The sequence below is a fragment of the Clinocottus analis genome, unplaced genomic scaffold, assembly GCF_023055335.1.
Source record: "Clinocottus analis isolate CAN_PGR_092001 unplaced genomic scaffold, fCliAna1.0.p SCAF_3, whole genome shotgun sequence".
Classification (NCBI taxonomy): domain Eukaryota; kingdom Metazoa; phylum Chordata; class Actinopteri; order Perciformes; family Cottidae; genus Clinocottus; species Clinocottus analis.
In genome coordinates this window covers 16736533-16753273 of record NW_027176042.1, presented here as the reverse complement: position 1 = coordinate 16753273, position 16741 = coordinate 16736533, and the positions used below count along the sequence as shown (strand labels likewise).

The window sequence follows — 16741 nt, the reverse complement described above, 5'->3', positions numbered from 1 at the left end:
AAAGGGGTTCAATATCCCGTCAGGCCTGGGAATGTCTCATGGAGAGTGAGACGTCATGGAAGGGGGAGGAACTTCTGGGTGTTCTTGCTTAGCCTGCTGAAGCCGTGACCTGGGCCCGAATAAGGGACAGAAGACGCATGACTGGATGGAGCTAACCACAGAGCTGTGTTTTATCAGCTCCTCCTGTGGAAACTGAAGTCTTTTATTTCTTAAATAAAATGTTTTAATAGGAGCTCCACTGTTTTAACTCAGCAGCGGAGATATTTTTGTCCCGTAATCTTGTTCTTATTATTCTGTTGCCGTAGCAGCACACAGTTGATGTCCATGGAACAACGAGGCGCAAGACGTTCCAGCAAACATGCAGAATACTTGGTGGTGGAATATGGGTGGTTTTCCTCAAGACTCCCCTCTGACATGAGACAGAAGGAGGGAGAGAAGGAGGTGGGGGTTTGGTCTGACATGCCGAGCTGTGGGAAAATCCCACGTACTTTCTCCACAACTCCTACGCATAACACACAGATGGAGGAGGGTAGAACAGGAAAGCAAGGACGCACGACGGAAAGGACGGAAAAGAGGAGTGTAGATAAGGGAAAACAGTAGAGCAGAAAAGACGAGAAAAAGGAAAGGAAATAGGACAGAAAGAGAGAGAAAGTAGGAGCTAGCAAAGAAGAAAAAAGAAGAAGAAGAAAACTAATATATATATATATATATATATATATATATATATATATATATATATATATATATATATATATATATTAGTATATTAGTATATATATATATATATATATATATATATATATATTAGTTTTCTTCTTCTTCTTTTTTCTTCTTTGCTAGCTCCTACTTTCTCTCTCTTTCTGTCCTATTTCCTTTCCTTTTTCTCGTCTTTTCTGCTCTACTGTTTTCCCTTATCTACACTCCTCTTTTCCGTCCTTTCCGTCGTGCGTCCTTGCTTTCCTGTTCTACCCTCCTCCATCTGTGTGTTATATACACACATTTTTTTTGTTCTTCTCCTTTTTGCTCTTTCCCCCTCATTCCTTCTTTCAATCTTTACCTCATCCCCATCATTCTCTCTATCTCTTTGGATTGTTCCTTCCTTCTCTATTCAACCCGCCTCTCCCTTGATGGAGTGTGTTGAAGTGTCTGGCTCAGGTCCCTTTCTCCTCAATCAGAAGATAGAGAGATTGTTTTGATTTCTCAGCCCACTAGAGCCAAAAGTCTTAACGCCTGTTTCCTGTACACAGATTAGCGATTCCAAAAACTACTGCATTTGGAGGACGTCCCTTCAAGTTTTTTTTTTTTTTTCCCCCTATTCCAGGAAAGTACAGAGGTTCTTCTCCCACTTCTGAAAGCATATTATTACTTATTTCATGCGGGAACCCACTAGAAACAAGCCTGTGGCTCATTTCGGATCTTGTCCCACATTTTAAGAAAAACCGGCCCGAAGTAATGATATTTCTCAATGTAAAAATTGGGGGTGTAAAGGGTCCTTGTGGGATACCTGTTTTATGTATTGGAATTGTATACAGGTATGAGTCATCGTTGGATGATGATCATCGCTTCCAGTTGCTTATTTCCTGTATCCTTTGTTTTGAAGTTACGCATACTGTGGTTTTAGTGTCTCTGCCTAATGTTGGGTACTCAAAAGAATTGGTTATAATTCATAAAATGCTTGTACATGGATTTTAGTGGATTTAAATGACTATTTACGAGTTATGTTATTATATTTATACTATTTTTACAATGCTCACTTTGTTCCCGAAAGCATTAGGGCTGAATTCATTACAGATTGTGTGTGTTTTTGCATGTTCAAGTGTGTGTAACCGTTCTAAACTATAATCTACGTCACCAGATAGCAGTACTATGTACTTATGGCCTATTTTGGGCGAGTTTGTAACCTGAGAACCACTTCTTATTCAGTCACCACAGGGTTTTGGGGGAGTTCAAGTTCGGTAAAAGTTTTGACTGACTGAAAGTGTGAGCGTGTGTGAGAGAATGAGTGAGTAAGTGTGCACAAATCAGTGTGAATGGCTTCTTTGTGTGATCAGTCCGATTGGGATTTTGAACCCTGGCAGAGTGGAAAAATGTACTATGAATCTGGCATCTGGCAAATTAGTTACATGTATTTTAAAGTTAAGTATGCAACATGTATTATAAATTGCAGGAGTGGTAAGGAAAGACAAACATGGCTAACCCTTTTTTATATATATTCATCGCATGAGCTGTACTTGTACTGTTTTTTCCCTACTTTTACTCTACAATTTGGCATGGCCGTGTTCCAGGCTGCAGTCCTGGCGACTGTTGCATCCACTGTCATTGCCCACAGTTTCACTATGTTTCAAACAAAGGGTTTGGCAGATAGCCTGAAGGTGGAGATACACTAAATCTGTTGCTCTATGTGAGGTCGACGGATCCTATTTGTCTTTAAGAGAGCGTGGCGATCCAGCCGCGTGTTACGTGATGATGCGGCTCGGTGGGTTTCCTGACCGTTCGCTGTCCCTAAATATGCAGATCAAATTCAATGAAAATCAAGCGAGACCGCGCTAAATGAAAAATGAATCAAGATTCTTTTACTGCATTGCTTATCTCCAGCCTCAAATATTTTCGGAAACATATTTCATTGAGGCCTTTGGCGGGCCACGTCTTGGCTGATACGCAATTTCTCCAGTCAAGTCTTTTCTTTACTTTACTTTGAACAAGTCACGGGGTCAGTTGAATGTAGTTAACCATACATAGCATTTCACAAATTGAACATTAATAATAGAAAAGCCCGTTCACTTAAGCTCAGTAGTGTCCGAAGGCCCTCATTGGCCCTTACAGATCAATTGCATGTTCGGTTGCATTATCAACCCTAACCAGCGTGTTTGAGACGTCACCTCAACTGAACTCAGCCCATTTTGCTAAGCATTTAAACAAATGTTGAACCAGTGTAGATACGTGTTAGCATGTCGGAACAGGGTGTTGTGTTGGCTGATTAGCCTTCCTGAATGTGAGCTCCCTATACAGGGCTGGGTCGGACAAATCAACACACACAACGCTTAAAGAGCCTGAGAGGAAATGAGTCTGTACTGGATGTTGTTCTTCTCTCTGACACATTCACCTTCTGTCTTTGGTGTGGCAGATTCAATTGTATAAAGTACTATATATTCATCTATACAGGCGCATAGAGGGGCCAGGCTGATTGTCAGAGGATAGAGGACAAAGGACATGATTGTCTCCTGATTAAAATTATTATAACCCTTTTTGTTGTATTACCTACACATAATACTGATGGGGTGCCTTTGCTTCAGTATAAATGTTGTGCTCTCGTGGATGAGTCTATGAAACGTACAGGAATGATAGTAAGAGAAATGATACTATCATATTACTAATATTATAATCTTTTTCTTTTTTCAATTGTTTAATATAAAATACTATTTTATGGCTTTGCAGTTACTCACATTAAATTATAAACAAAGTCATGAATGAAATTTTGTTTTTGTTCTCAGTTATTTTGGTAGAAACAAAATCCAACTCAGAGATTTCAGCCTTCAGAAAACCATTTTTCTTTTTTTTTTTTAATAATATAACAATGATAATAATTATTTGTATTTACATGGCACATACATGTGTGTATGTGTGTATGTTTGTATGTATGTGTGTATGTATATAAAGATAAAAGAGAATAAATACAATTATTGACAATTTAAACTCAAAGTAAATACATTTAGCTCCACGCTCCCTGTACCATCATGTGATATCAAAGGAAGCCCTCGATCAATGGTCATTCTTTATATGACAAATGCTCATCATCATTTTCGGTAAGCGACCCATGTGCTTGTGTGCATGCGTGTGGCTGGATGTGAATGCCCCGTACAGAGAACGTGTGACCCTCTCGGCACAAAGGGCCTTTCAGCAGAGTTCTTGTTCTGCTCCCTTCCACCTACTCCCAACCGAGCGCTGCCAGTAAGTCACAAGATGAAGACGTTTGCGTTGATATTCGAGAAGAATGTGTCACTTGTCAAACTTTTTTCCCTTCTTTGGTTTGATCTTGTGACATGAGTCTTTTCACTATTCTCATTTGAATGAAAGGAAAAGCTACTCCTGCAAAGTGATTCACATAAAGTTGTTATTATACAATTGTACAATGGGTGTCAAATTCCAAATTGTACTACAGTTGTGTGTCCAGAACCCCTGATGCAATTGTCCCTGGCTTTGTCCCTTTGGATTCAGTGCAGAACTGGGGCACACAGAGAGGGGTAGTGTGTCTATTGTGGATTTTAATTGTTGAGGGTGTAACCTGTCTTCATTTCAATGAAATCATTGTAAAATTACCTCAATCCTTACTTAATAACATGAGGCCCTCCTGGAAGTTTCCAGGACTCCTTGGGGTCCGGGCCCCCCAATTTGTTTTGTAGATGATATTTCAGATATCCAGGGCAATTTTCATGAGATCAGTGTCTTGCTCAAGAACTGTTCAATACGTGACATCTACAGTTGGGAGTTTTGTGTCTATGGTGACTTATTTCCAGGGCAATCTCTCTGCCAATTATATGCTCCATAATTTAGTTTTATAAGACTATGCCCTGAGTTGAACCAAACTCCACTTCCAAGCATTATTTCTAAAATAATCTGTCTCGATAAAAAAAAATCTTGGCTTTTGACTTTATTTTGCCTAAATCCAGTACACAAAGGCAGCGTGCGGTACAACATGGACACCTCTGTGACTCCGGATCTGTGCGTTTGGCTGTTTGGTAGCATTCTGTGCGCCATCAGACGCCACTAATCATCACCTTGAGTCATGCTAATGGGCCGAAGGAGCAGAGGTTACCCAACCGCCCACGCTCTGGTCTACGCAGAACAGTATGCCGATGATAAAGTTGATGTAGTTATGTTGGCTCATCACCCAGCAGCTTGGGAAACACACAAGTGGGAGCATGTGTACACACACACACACACACACGCACACACACACACACCAGTCCTTCCCTCCGTTCCCCTCCTCTCTCTCTTTCTCACCCCCACATAAACGCACACTCGAGCGTCAGAGGGCCCCATGGATGTCAGAGCTTTATCCAAACACAGCTACGGTTGCTACATGCTGCAATTATTACCAGATGGACTCGAGGAAACGTATTAGGTCCGCTTTTTCATTAGCACATTGTACACCCTCCTTAGAGAGAGAGAGAGGGAGTGAGAGACCTTTTAAAAAAAAAGGTTCATTCGATGCAAATTCAATTTCACGCACAATTGACCCTCTTCAACCATTATCCCTGACTGGTTGTATACTTCAAGTTCCATTTTATTTAATTTATATCAACTTTTTTATTGTTTAATGTCGGGTTTTATCATAGTCACACCTTTTCTTTTTTTTTAGCCATCTTAAACTCAAGAGAGTGCTCAAAAGTTCAGTTCAATTAAATGTGATGACAGAATGTGGTCCAGCCTGTCGAAGCTGCAACTTTACCTTTGTCATTAAAACTGGCAGCAGTTGCATATATTGGTGATGCTGCAAAAAAAAAAAGAAGCGTTAATTAGTTGTTGTTAATTCATTCATGAATTGGCCATGTATATATGTATTTCATGCTTTTCTCTATTATACCAAATCAATTCATATATTGGTGTCTACTATTGCTTTGAGTAAACAATACATATGATGTCCCCTTTGAAACAGAGGTTGCATTTAGTTATGTTGTGATGTGTTCAAACTCCATTCAGAGAAAATGAGTACTGGGCGAAGGTAAATTCTAACAATATAATGATGTAATGTAAATGTGTCTTGTGTTTAGTAAAGGAATATGAAGCTGATCATCAGGGATTAATAATAAATTCACATGAAAACAATAGGCAAACGATATTAAAGGGGTGTATGTTGACGTACATGGCATTTATTCTTTTTAGTTGTTTTTTTGAGAATCGGCCAATTTTACAAGACTACAAATTGTCTGATATTGTGACACGCACGCACGCACGCACGCACACACACACACACACATACATACATACATACACACACACACACACACACACACACACACACACACACACACACACACACACACACACACACACACACACACACACACACTTAAGCATCCTCGGTACTAAGCGCGGGTGTATTTATGTCCCATATGTATGCCAGCTATGCCAGCTTGACATCTACTGCACTGCTAATTATAAATGTATGCCCTACTTTTAGTCATGTATGTTGGCTATGTAAAGACACATCACACCTCCTCTGCTTCCTCTCTGCATATAGTTTCTCTCTGGATTGCTGTCTCTCTCTCTCACATGCACACACATGTTCAGCACTACTACTACTCGTCTAAATCTCCCTAGTGCTTGACGGGCTAAATTCAGAAGCTTTATGCCAGTCTGTGGCTTGACTTTTAACCTTGCTTGCTAGCCTTTCTAACTCGCTCCTGCGTGTTTTGAAAGGTTTTCTCCCTCACAGATGTGGGTCTATTTGGTAGTGAAGATTTCTGAGTAGTTATATTATGTGAGTAATTCTTTACCTGACAACTTTAGCTGTGTTTAACTAACCTCTCATGATGTCTTCCCAGGTCACACTTTAGTCTACATTGCTCTGCTTGTACAGACATTTTTGTGAAATATTTGGGACTCCCTAGGTTGGCAAGTATCTGATTTTGTATTTACTACGGAGTGCATATTGGTAGTCATGGTACATGGTAAACAATAACTTTCTCCAGCACATTTCTTCTGTGGGTCATGTCCACCCAAACTACATGTACACAAAATGCTGAATCACATTACAGAGATATTTGATTCCTAGCTGTCTTTCAATTAAGTTCCAGAAAAGGTCTATTTTATTCCATTTGTTCACCATCTTCTAGGAATCCTATCAAGTCTATATTGCTTCTGGAATAACAGACATTCTGTGTCAAGGCAGATATGCATCCACGACTTTGGTCAGGTGGGTCAGCTATGTCATCATTCCTTTAATACCCCTTCTGTAGCTGAAGTAATATGAGTCTAGCATAGCTGCTCAGTGTTCCCCATATTAGAGGGCGCTATCTCAAGCGAAATATAAGTCAAATGTAAATACCCATGATACATACAGAACATATATTAAAAAAATAACTAACATTAAATATACAGTGAATGTTATTTGTAATTGCGTCACTATGGGAAGCCCCAAACTAATTTCACACTGTTATATTTAACACTTTTTCCTCTGTTATGGAATGGAGATTTTATCGATGAAGAGGTTGGTGTGAAATATAGCAGGTGATAAGATCTGAACCTCTTTGGCCTGCACATTACTCTACAGAGGGATACAACTTTTGTGGGCTGAATATTAATAATACACTTGTGCACATGGCTGGAGCCGGTGAGGAGGTGGACTGTAGGTGGGGGGGGGGCAAAGGGGATGCATGGCACCCAGGACAGCTGTCTCGCTTCTTGAGCCCAAAGGGGCCCATTCAGAATTACCAATCATTACTCTTAGGAGAGTTATTTTCACAAGTCATAAATAGGACCCACAAAGCCAACTTTTCCTTCACTATGTGGGAAAACTTACAGCGGCCCTGCTCCTATACAGGGTTGCTCCTCCCAGGCGCCACTCAGTCCAGAGTGAAGGCTTCTTCTGGCCTGGCAGCTGGTTGTGTGCATGGACGGACAGACAGACGGACAGATAGACACAGACAGACAGACAGATGACTGCGTTGTGACAGACCAGACTGAGTTGTAGTCTAGTCGTCCCTGTTTAGCTTCTGCTCTTCCTCTTCGGTAGCTTGTAACAACTATTTCTGTATCTGTATTGGCTTTGCACGTTTAGAGTGGGCTTTCACTCACTCACTCACTCACTCACTCACTCACTCACTCAGTTACATAGTCATAGTGAATGTTTTTCACATCATAGTTAATGTTTTTCTACTGTTCTTTATCATGGACATTATGATATCAAAAGAACCCAAAAACGTATCATCCATATTTTACAAACTTTACCTCTATATTACATAATAATATTTGAAATTTATAGTTTTTGTCCCACTTTAGTTATGCTTTCAAATGGAGTTGTGTTTACAAAGTCTTGCTAATATCCCAGACTCACAAAGTGAACATTTATCTGATAGCGAAAAGCCAGAAGTGTTTTTTTATTTTGTTTTAAAGTATATTTGTTGTCACCATTTATTGTTCCTGGCCTGGCATTGATATGTAGAAAACAACACAAATAATTCACTCTTTTTAAAAAGGGAAGAACACGACAAAAATCTATGTCATCGTCGTTTGCCTGGCTCTCTATTTCTCATGACTTTCTGGGTGTTCAGCCACAACAAAAACAAAATGCATGTCGTTGAGGTAATGGTGTTTGAGAATCAGATTATTCTTTTTAAGGCGTATCGGATTCCAAAACACCAGACAACAGTTTTACAAATATCATCAAGCTGACAACCCATTTATTCTCTACCTCATCGATCTCCAGCTAAATAGTCGAAATACAAGGTTCATGTTTCAAAGTAGTCAACCTAAAATGTGCACTTGCACACATAACAAATGTCCATTTCACATAGAATAGAATGTAATCCTGTAGGATACAATTAAATTATGATTTTACACAAACTGAACAGAATATTTCACATTTGGTTGGAATCTAATTTTTTCTCAAAAAGAAGCGAGTTAAGATAGTTTAAGAAACCAATGCTGGATTTGTAGGATGTTTATCTGCCTGACTTTATTGTGGAGCTCAAATGTGCCCCATCCATGCCCCTGTATACAGCTGTGGACTTAATTCATCGTGTCCCAGTAACGCTCTGTTGTTGCACACAAACTAACATTCACTTGATGTATTTAAGTCAGCTGAGCACAGCAGTAAGTGACGGCTGAGGGCCCCAACCAGCAGCCTAAATATGAAGCCTAAATAAAAGGTAACACAATGGTACCTCACGCCTAACCAGTTCTGACTCTCTAATCTACAATCTATCAAAGCTATTGCATCTTAAAATATCTTTGCTTTTAATAATGGATAAATAAGCAAGCATGTAAACATGCTAAGTATTTTCATGAGTGCAGGGCTGTTTTATTCCTCTGATCCAGGTTCTTTGATACAGAAACATTCTCCAGCTGCATTAAAGACTGGTTGTGTGTGCGTGTGTGTGCGCGCGTGCGTGCGTGCGTGTGCGTGTGCGTGTGCGTGTGCGTGTGCGTGTGTGTGTGTGTGTGTGTGCGCGCGCATGTCTGAATCTCGTAGAGTCTGATTCTGGCCTTCCTGGCTGGTCGCAGGTAATCTGCCCTGAAGCTCTGGCCTGAAAAAGACACACACACACACACACACACACACACACACACACGTTTATGTACATCTGGCCACAGTGCCAGTTCTTATCTTTTTCCCCTGATGCCGTTCTATCCAGCACATGGAAGAAGGTGATAGCATCAAGCCTCTGGTTTCAGATAATTACTCACACAGACACACAAACAGAAATAGTGTGTGTGTGTCTGTGTGTGTGTGTCTGTGTGTGTGTCTGTGTGTGTGTCTGTGTCTGCCCCATTTCTCTGACTAACTACAATCTTGTTACTGAACAAACGTTTGTGACTGGCATCATTTCTTCTGGCCTACTTTGAATATGAAAACAAAATCCCTGTATTGCCTCATTTAATTCAAACTAAAATAAGCACCTTATTATTTTTGACTGTTCACGAACATGTCTGTGTAGCCACTTGAGCTTCATGGTTCCCAGTATTTGAAGGCCAATAGCCCATGACTATGTTTCAACAAGTTATTTTTTTCCGATTACCTGATGAACAAGGATTTAATTGTCAAAAATTAGCTGTCACAGTTTTAACATGCAAGTGTTTTGTTTTCTAAAGAAAGAAGTGATCAGTTCTCAGAGTGAAGAAGTCTTTGTAATGAAAGACTGACTGACTGCCTGGTGCTCTGAGCATCAGATCAAAAGATGTGTGTGTGTGTGTGTGTGTGTGTGTGTGTGTGTGTGTGTGTGTGTGTGTGTGTGTGTGTGTGTGTGTGTGTGTGTGGATGTGTGGATGTGTGGATGTGTGTGTGGATTCTTAGTTAATTTAAATTTAATTTGAAAGTCTTCTAAAACAACAGTAAAAACAAAGAGGGAAGCTGTTTTAAATGTTTATTCCCTTGAAGAGTGTTTGTTACATGTGAGAGTGAGTTTGTGTGTGTCTGTGAGTGTGTGCCTGTGCCCATGGGGCCCGACTAGTGTTTGATTGTTTCTCTGACCACACGTGAGTTAACTTTGACTCACAGTTAATTAAACCCAGGGCAGGTCTGAACTGGCAACACACACACACGCCACACACACACGCATGCACAGCCACTGCAGCTGATCTGTTACTGCCATAATAATAATAATAATAATAATAATAATAATAATAATAATAATAATGGGTGATGCCTCTCCAGAGGGAACTGAACTAAATTGAGGCTTCAAGCTGTTAAGAATTTATTTGATCCTTTACAGCAATTATGAGACAAATTCTCATCATAAACAAAAGAAAAGATGTTATACCGTCCCCATTGTGTTATTTAAAAAAAAGGTTGATGTCGACACTATATTTTAGCATTTTGTTAAGTATAAATAACTTCATTTTGTTTTTTGAAACACTTATATGACTCGTATGAAGTCGTGTGACTGAAAATACAATGTGTTGATGGCCTTCACCAGTTTACAGGAAATGTGTCGGAGGGAAATGGGGGCCAGGCTGAGATACAGTGGGAGAGAGGAAGAGGGAGGCAGGGGACTGACAGATTAAGTGGGAGAATAAACAGAAAAGCAGAACAAGAGAGAATCCAAACTTTTAAGAGAGAAGAGGAGTGAGGGGATATGTACGTTGCTTAACAAAGACAGTTTAAGAGCAATACCTGAAATATGAGGGATTCATTCTTATGAAATCTGTGAAGGAAACGGAGAGAACCTCAAAGTGACGGCAATCCCGTGTGAGGAAAGACAAGTCTTTACATTTAAGAAGAAGTTAGGGGAACTGAGGGAGCGCTGTCCTAAAAAAGAGGGCGAGCAGTCAGTCCGGGTCTCAGGAGAAACAACAGGACCCAGCTGTTGCTCTGCAGGCCACCACACCCAGCCGAGAGAGACTCCATTTGTTGTTGTAGCTGGCCTCTATGACTCTGGGAGAAAAAGAGGGAGACTGGGGAGGTGGTGGCGGTACTAGCATAATCTTAGAATAAAGTTCCCTAAAGTATAGGACAAGCGTCCTTTATTAGGAAATGGGAAGAGCTGTCGCATCGCCGCATCACTTCCTGGTTTGCTGTGACTCTGTTATGAGGTTTGGTTCCAAGGTCTGCTATCTGAGTCGAGTGCCGGTGCTTTGTTTGATTACCCCGAGACTCAGGAGTTTATGGATATGCAGCCAGGGGCCGTGACCTCAGCTGGGACCTACAAACTAACTCTGTTCCCACCAGTGCTCCTCCGAACCGTCTCTTTCCTATTTTGTCAAAACCACCTTCACTCCCACCCCTGTTATCCTTCACTTTCTACGATGTCTCTTCTCTACGCATGTGTTCAACTTTCGGACCATCTCAGGGTTCATTTCCTGTCAATCACTCTCCCCTTCGTCTCCCTTTCTCCTCCTGATTATAGCTTGTTAAATTAAAATAAATAAATAAATATATATATATATATATATATATATATATATATATATATATATATATATATATATATATATATATATATATATATATATATATATAGTAGAAAAAAACTATTTTGAATGGCCTTTTTAGTGTCTGATCAGCACTTTACAATGTGTCTGCATTGTACCATGAAGCACATTGATGTCGCGTCACAAAAATTAAAAGCAGTTTTGGTACCATTTTCAGCTGATGGGTAACATTTGATGCATTTATGGTCGCACTTAATTTCACAGCACAAAGTATGTGAACAGGCTAGTATGTGAACAGGTGATTGGATTTACAATATTATGTATTGCTAGCTAATTATTCAGAGACTAACTTAACAGTATTTATTTTTTTTAAAAACATAGTATAGCCACACTATTAGATTAGATTAGATAGTCCTTTGTTAGTCCCTCTGTGGGGAAATTACAGTATTACAGCAGTTGCACTGTGTGACGTGTTTCTACCATACGTTCGAGGTGAGTACTGTAATTTAATTTGACTAAACCCCCCAAAACATTGTTAAGATAGTGTAAATACTGACGAGCAACCAATGTGTATTAATCCACGGCTGTCCCCAAATAAATACACTTTACTCAAGTTTAAGTCGTAATTGCAAAGACGACAGTGCCCAGCTGGTTTAGGACATTACTAACCTTATTTAAAAGCCATATGTTTGTAGCATGTTCTTAAAGATTCAATGGGCTTGAGGTTGGGAGCAAGACGGAAGTCAAAAAGTATTAAGGGACTGATGAGCTATTGTTGATTTTGTTGTTTACAATAACAAAAAAAAGTAGAATCACTATATAATAACTCCAGCCTGTAACGTTTTTATTACCTATTAGGTACAGTGTGTAGCATTTATGGGGGACCTATTGCCAAAAATGCAATATATTAGTGTTGAGTATGTTTTCTTTTGAGTATAATAACCTAATTTGTTACCTTAGAATGAGTCGTTTATATCTCTAGAGCAGCGGGTCCTCTTCACACAGCCGGCCGCCATGTTTCTACAGTAACCCAGAATGGACAAACCAAACACTTGTTCAAGATAGGGTCGTTAACTTTTTTTGTGTGTCGGCCACTGTAGTACTACCTGCTTGTTTCAGTTGATTGCAGTCTGCAACTCTAGATGCAGCTCAACCTTTAACATAGAGTATATTGTTCTGTTGGTTTTAGCCCACCTTAAGGGGATTTGGAAACTTCCCCCGACTCCTTTGCCACATCAGTTTAGAAGATGTGTTGGAAAATGCCTGTAACTTTCTATAACTGCTCTTTTTTTTATGTATAAGAAAAAAAAAGTCTTCTTGGGTTGGCTTCTTGGGTCTAGTGTATTGGTCAGTTTTGTATCAAACCCAGAGGACAGGACATGTGCTGCTGAGACTGCAGGTTAGTTAGTTGGGGACCCTCCTCTTCCTGTTTCCACCCATCTCCTCTTCCTTTTCCTGTCTCAAGTCTCAATGAATACAATGTGTGTACACACACACACACACACACACACACACAGACACACAGACACACATCCGCATAAACACATGGCCATATCCAACCTGTGGCCTGAGAGCTGTGTTCCCCCCTGAGAGCTGTGGGCCTGGAACAAAGAGGAGACAAGAGAGGACGCAGAGGATCGCTGCAGGAAATGGAAGAGTACAAAATTATATTTTAACAGGAGGAGAAATAAGCCCTGACCTTAATCTGTGTGATCTCAGTCCAGATATACTGTATTAGTAGGAAGACATTCAACGTGGGAAAAAGTTTAGATTTGGCTGTATCAGGTGGCTATGTTACGCAGTGGTTTGAGTTATTATTATTACTTTTATGATTCAGGCCTTGAGTTGTCCGACTCAGATTACAATGTTTTTTGGCAGGAATAGGAACATAAAGTGCAACGTTATGCTCTACACAGGATCACATGTAGAGTAGTTTGACTGCAGAGAAAATATAGACTCCGGCCTTCAAGCGAGGCCAGACATTAGGATTGTTGCACCAATCATATAGCGGTTATGATTTGGGCGACATGTCTGATGGACCTAAGTATTTCCCTAAATTTCACTTTGTTGCTCAACAATACAGGCGCCCCAGACTGACTGTCAAGAATTTAAAATCTGTGCATGTTGGTGGAAATAGTTTTGGTTTGCAGGATGTTTAGGCTTAAACAATCTGAAGTGCTGTAATCTGTTTAGGTGACAACCTCAATGTCCAAATCAGACGAGAGTACATCTTGGGATCCAAATCACACAGTCCCAACAGCTTGTATCCACTGACATCTGGAACTACTTTATCAAATGAGAGTTTTTACTGCCAAGCAATATTAGCCTAAGCTCTGCTTCTTGTGTGGAATTGTATACGCTGCCTGGAGACATTACTTTATTAAACAGAGCATTAGATGCTTTGGAGTCCTTTGGTAGTATGTTTTTACTGTTGGATGACTGTGGATAGCCTGAAGTGTTAAGGACTAGAAAATAAAGCTCTGAACAAGCAGCACACAGAGGACATGACGGCCCTTCTCCCTCTGGGAATATTTGACGGATTAGTCATATTGTGGATAAAAAAGTTAGATGAAAAGAACTACAAGTTGTGCAAGCCATTAAAAACACTAAGGAAAAGTAAAGATGATGTATTTAGTGGGATTTCCCCAAAGGAAAAAAAGTGCTCGACGGTTGTGAAAGCCCGTAGCGGCCGGGTGTCGATCTGCTTCTGTAAGAAATTGCTTTAAATCAAACGAAGTTGCATCATTTTGGTCGTGCACTACTGTGAACTATACATCTCTAATGACCAGTGTTTGTGTTAAGACTACATCACATGACATAAATCATCATAAGCAGCACTTTTCAAAGAAAAAACTCTTCTGCTATTTTGATCCTATTTTTCTTGTCCTCACTGCCATGCCCTTTACCTTACTGCAGTGAACTATATTACACATACAATTAGCATCTGCTATTGTAATCTGCCTTTTCTACCGCCGGATCTATTTGGTATTAAAGGCATGTGTTCATTATTATGAGTTATGAGCAAGACAAATTTACAACTTCATTTTCAAAAAGCTCGATTCACATCAGCCCCGCCCAACCTCAGGCAGTCTGGATGTGGCTAAATGTGCCACCCAGAAACTGGAGTGCCTGCACAGTGCGAGACTGAATATGGCGTGTGTTCTGAACCCATTGTACTAACGCCACTCAAATATGAGCCACAGTATCCTGCTGTCACAGCGCAGAGGCGACACGCTTATTTTTGCAACACAAAGACAGATACGTGACAAATTGGAGAGAGACAGAATGGAGAAACAACAAATGTAAACGCCCAAGTATTTTTTTTTTGTATTTTATCTTCTCACTGTGTCTCTTGCTGTTGGCCCGACTGCTTCTCTCTCCCCTCCACTATGAGGCACTCGGAAGTCTGAGACACAGAGACTCTGGCCTCTGTTATTTTCCTGACTTTGTAAGCGATTTGACCTTTTACCTTTTCGCTCTGCTCTAAACCAGTGAAACCACCACGTTGCATATTCCCGCCACATTGTGCAGGAATGTCTGATGGGAATTCAGGAATGCAGCGTGCTGCAGCAGCAGTTGGAGTTACGTTGGGCCGCATGAGGTCATTTTCTCTGCTCAGAGTTGGTATGCACGTGCACTCATCAGCATCTGTCGACATTTGCGCATGTGTGTTATCATTTAAGTGTGTTACTGGAAGACATAATAGGTTTAACACTCTTAATCCTAGTTAATCTTTTTATGGGAACATGACACACTGTCTTTCCAGACCAAGATAGAGTTGGATATTTATTTAACCTATTACATTTCTTGCAAAGTGTTCCTATAATTTGTGCAAGAACCATAATAGATCAGCAATGAAAAGCTACTGGACGATTAGGGACTTTGAAAAATACTTGTTGGCGGCCTGTTTCACAACCCACAAAAACAAAAAGACTGTTCTCTCACGACCGAGCGTTTTATCTCTAATTTCTTACACTGACTGAATGTTTTACCATGTAGAATTTATTGTGCCGGCCTGATGCAGATATTGGCTTCAGATAGGTGTCAGTGTTAATGTATGAAGGGCAGCATTCAAACCTTTATACACATGGATGCCTATCGGATACAAATTCACAGTATATCCTCTTCTTTAGTTCCTGGTATACTACTGCTCTTCAGATGCTGAAGAGAATAATCAACATTCTAATAATAACACACGGGCACATGGAGGATGCTCAGACGTCATATAAATGAGTTTGCACACTTCCTGAGATAAAAATTGTCCGCTGAGAGCTGCTGTTTTGTCGAGCAACGTACAGAAACTCTTGACGAGCCTCATGTGTTACAACAGAAAACACGCTGTACTTCAATCCCGGTGACGGGCGCTGCTCCAGCTGGACACCATGTTTTGGGATGGGTTGTATCTGTCCGGCTGCCTTTTAATAACTTAGTTATTTATTGGTAATAAGCAGACTGCCATCATATACATGTAGTGTATGTGTTGCATTGTTGCCCTCAAACCAGATTGAGAGACGACAGCGACGCGAGCAACACTTTGAGGCTGTACTTCAGCTCTGCTTTGCGCTCTCTTTCTTCCCTTTCTCTGATAAAGGCTCGAGTGCCAGCTAAACCAGATAAAGGTCGTTCCCTCAGTCGTCACTCGGGTGATTGCAGATCATATCACGTTGTTTTTATGTCAAAGTGCCGCCGTTTCACAGCCGAATACTGCCCCATGCCGCCATCAACCAGTGTGTATGTGGTGTACAGATGTGTGATGAGGGGTTGTCATTTCAGCGTTATTTGGTCAAAGCGCATATCTGCTATTGTGTCTTTTGTTTGGGTAATTTCCACTTCAGTGTGGATCCCATGTTGTGTGCGAGTCTCCATGATTAGAGGAGTGTGGTCAGACAGGGCAGAGGGAACCAACGAAAAAAGAGACGAGAAAAAACAGAGGTGGAGGCATGTGAAGGAAATGATAGATGTAGAAAGAAACCAATTGTTTTTATCTTAACGTGTACGGCCATGTGAAGGGAGATGAGCTCTGACATGTAAAATGGTTTTGCAAGCATCAAACCGCTCCGAGCAGAAAACCTTTCTAAACTAGTGTCTCTACCTCGGCTATTGACTTCTGAACAAGTTCTTCTCTCTTTGATTGGAGCGGTGTTGCAGC

At 40.5% G+C, this 16741-nt stretch overlaps 1 protein-coding gene across 3 annotated transcripts in view; it reads left to right on the top strand.

The window, feature by feature from the left end:
* The window catches only part of atg7 (ATG7 autophagy related 7 homolog (S. cerevisiae)), a 52165-nt gene that overhangs the window by 28589 nt on the left and 6835 nt on the right, over positions 1-16741 (top strand). The window lies entirely within an intron of this gene.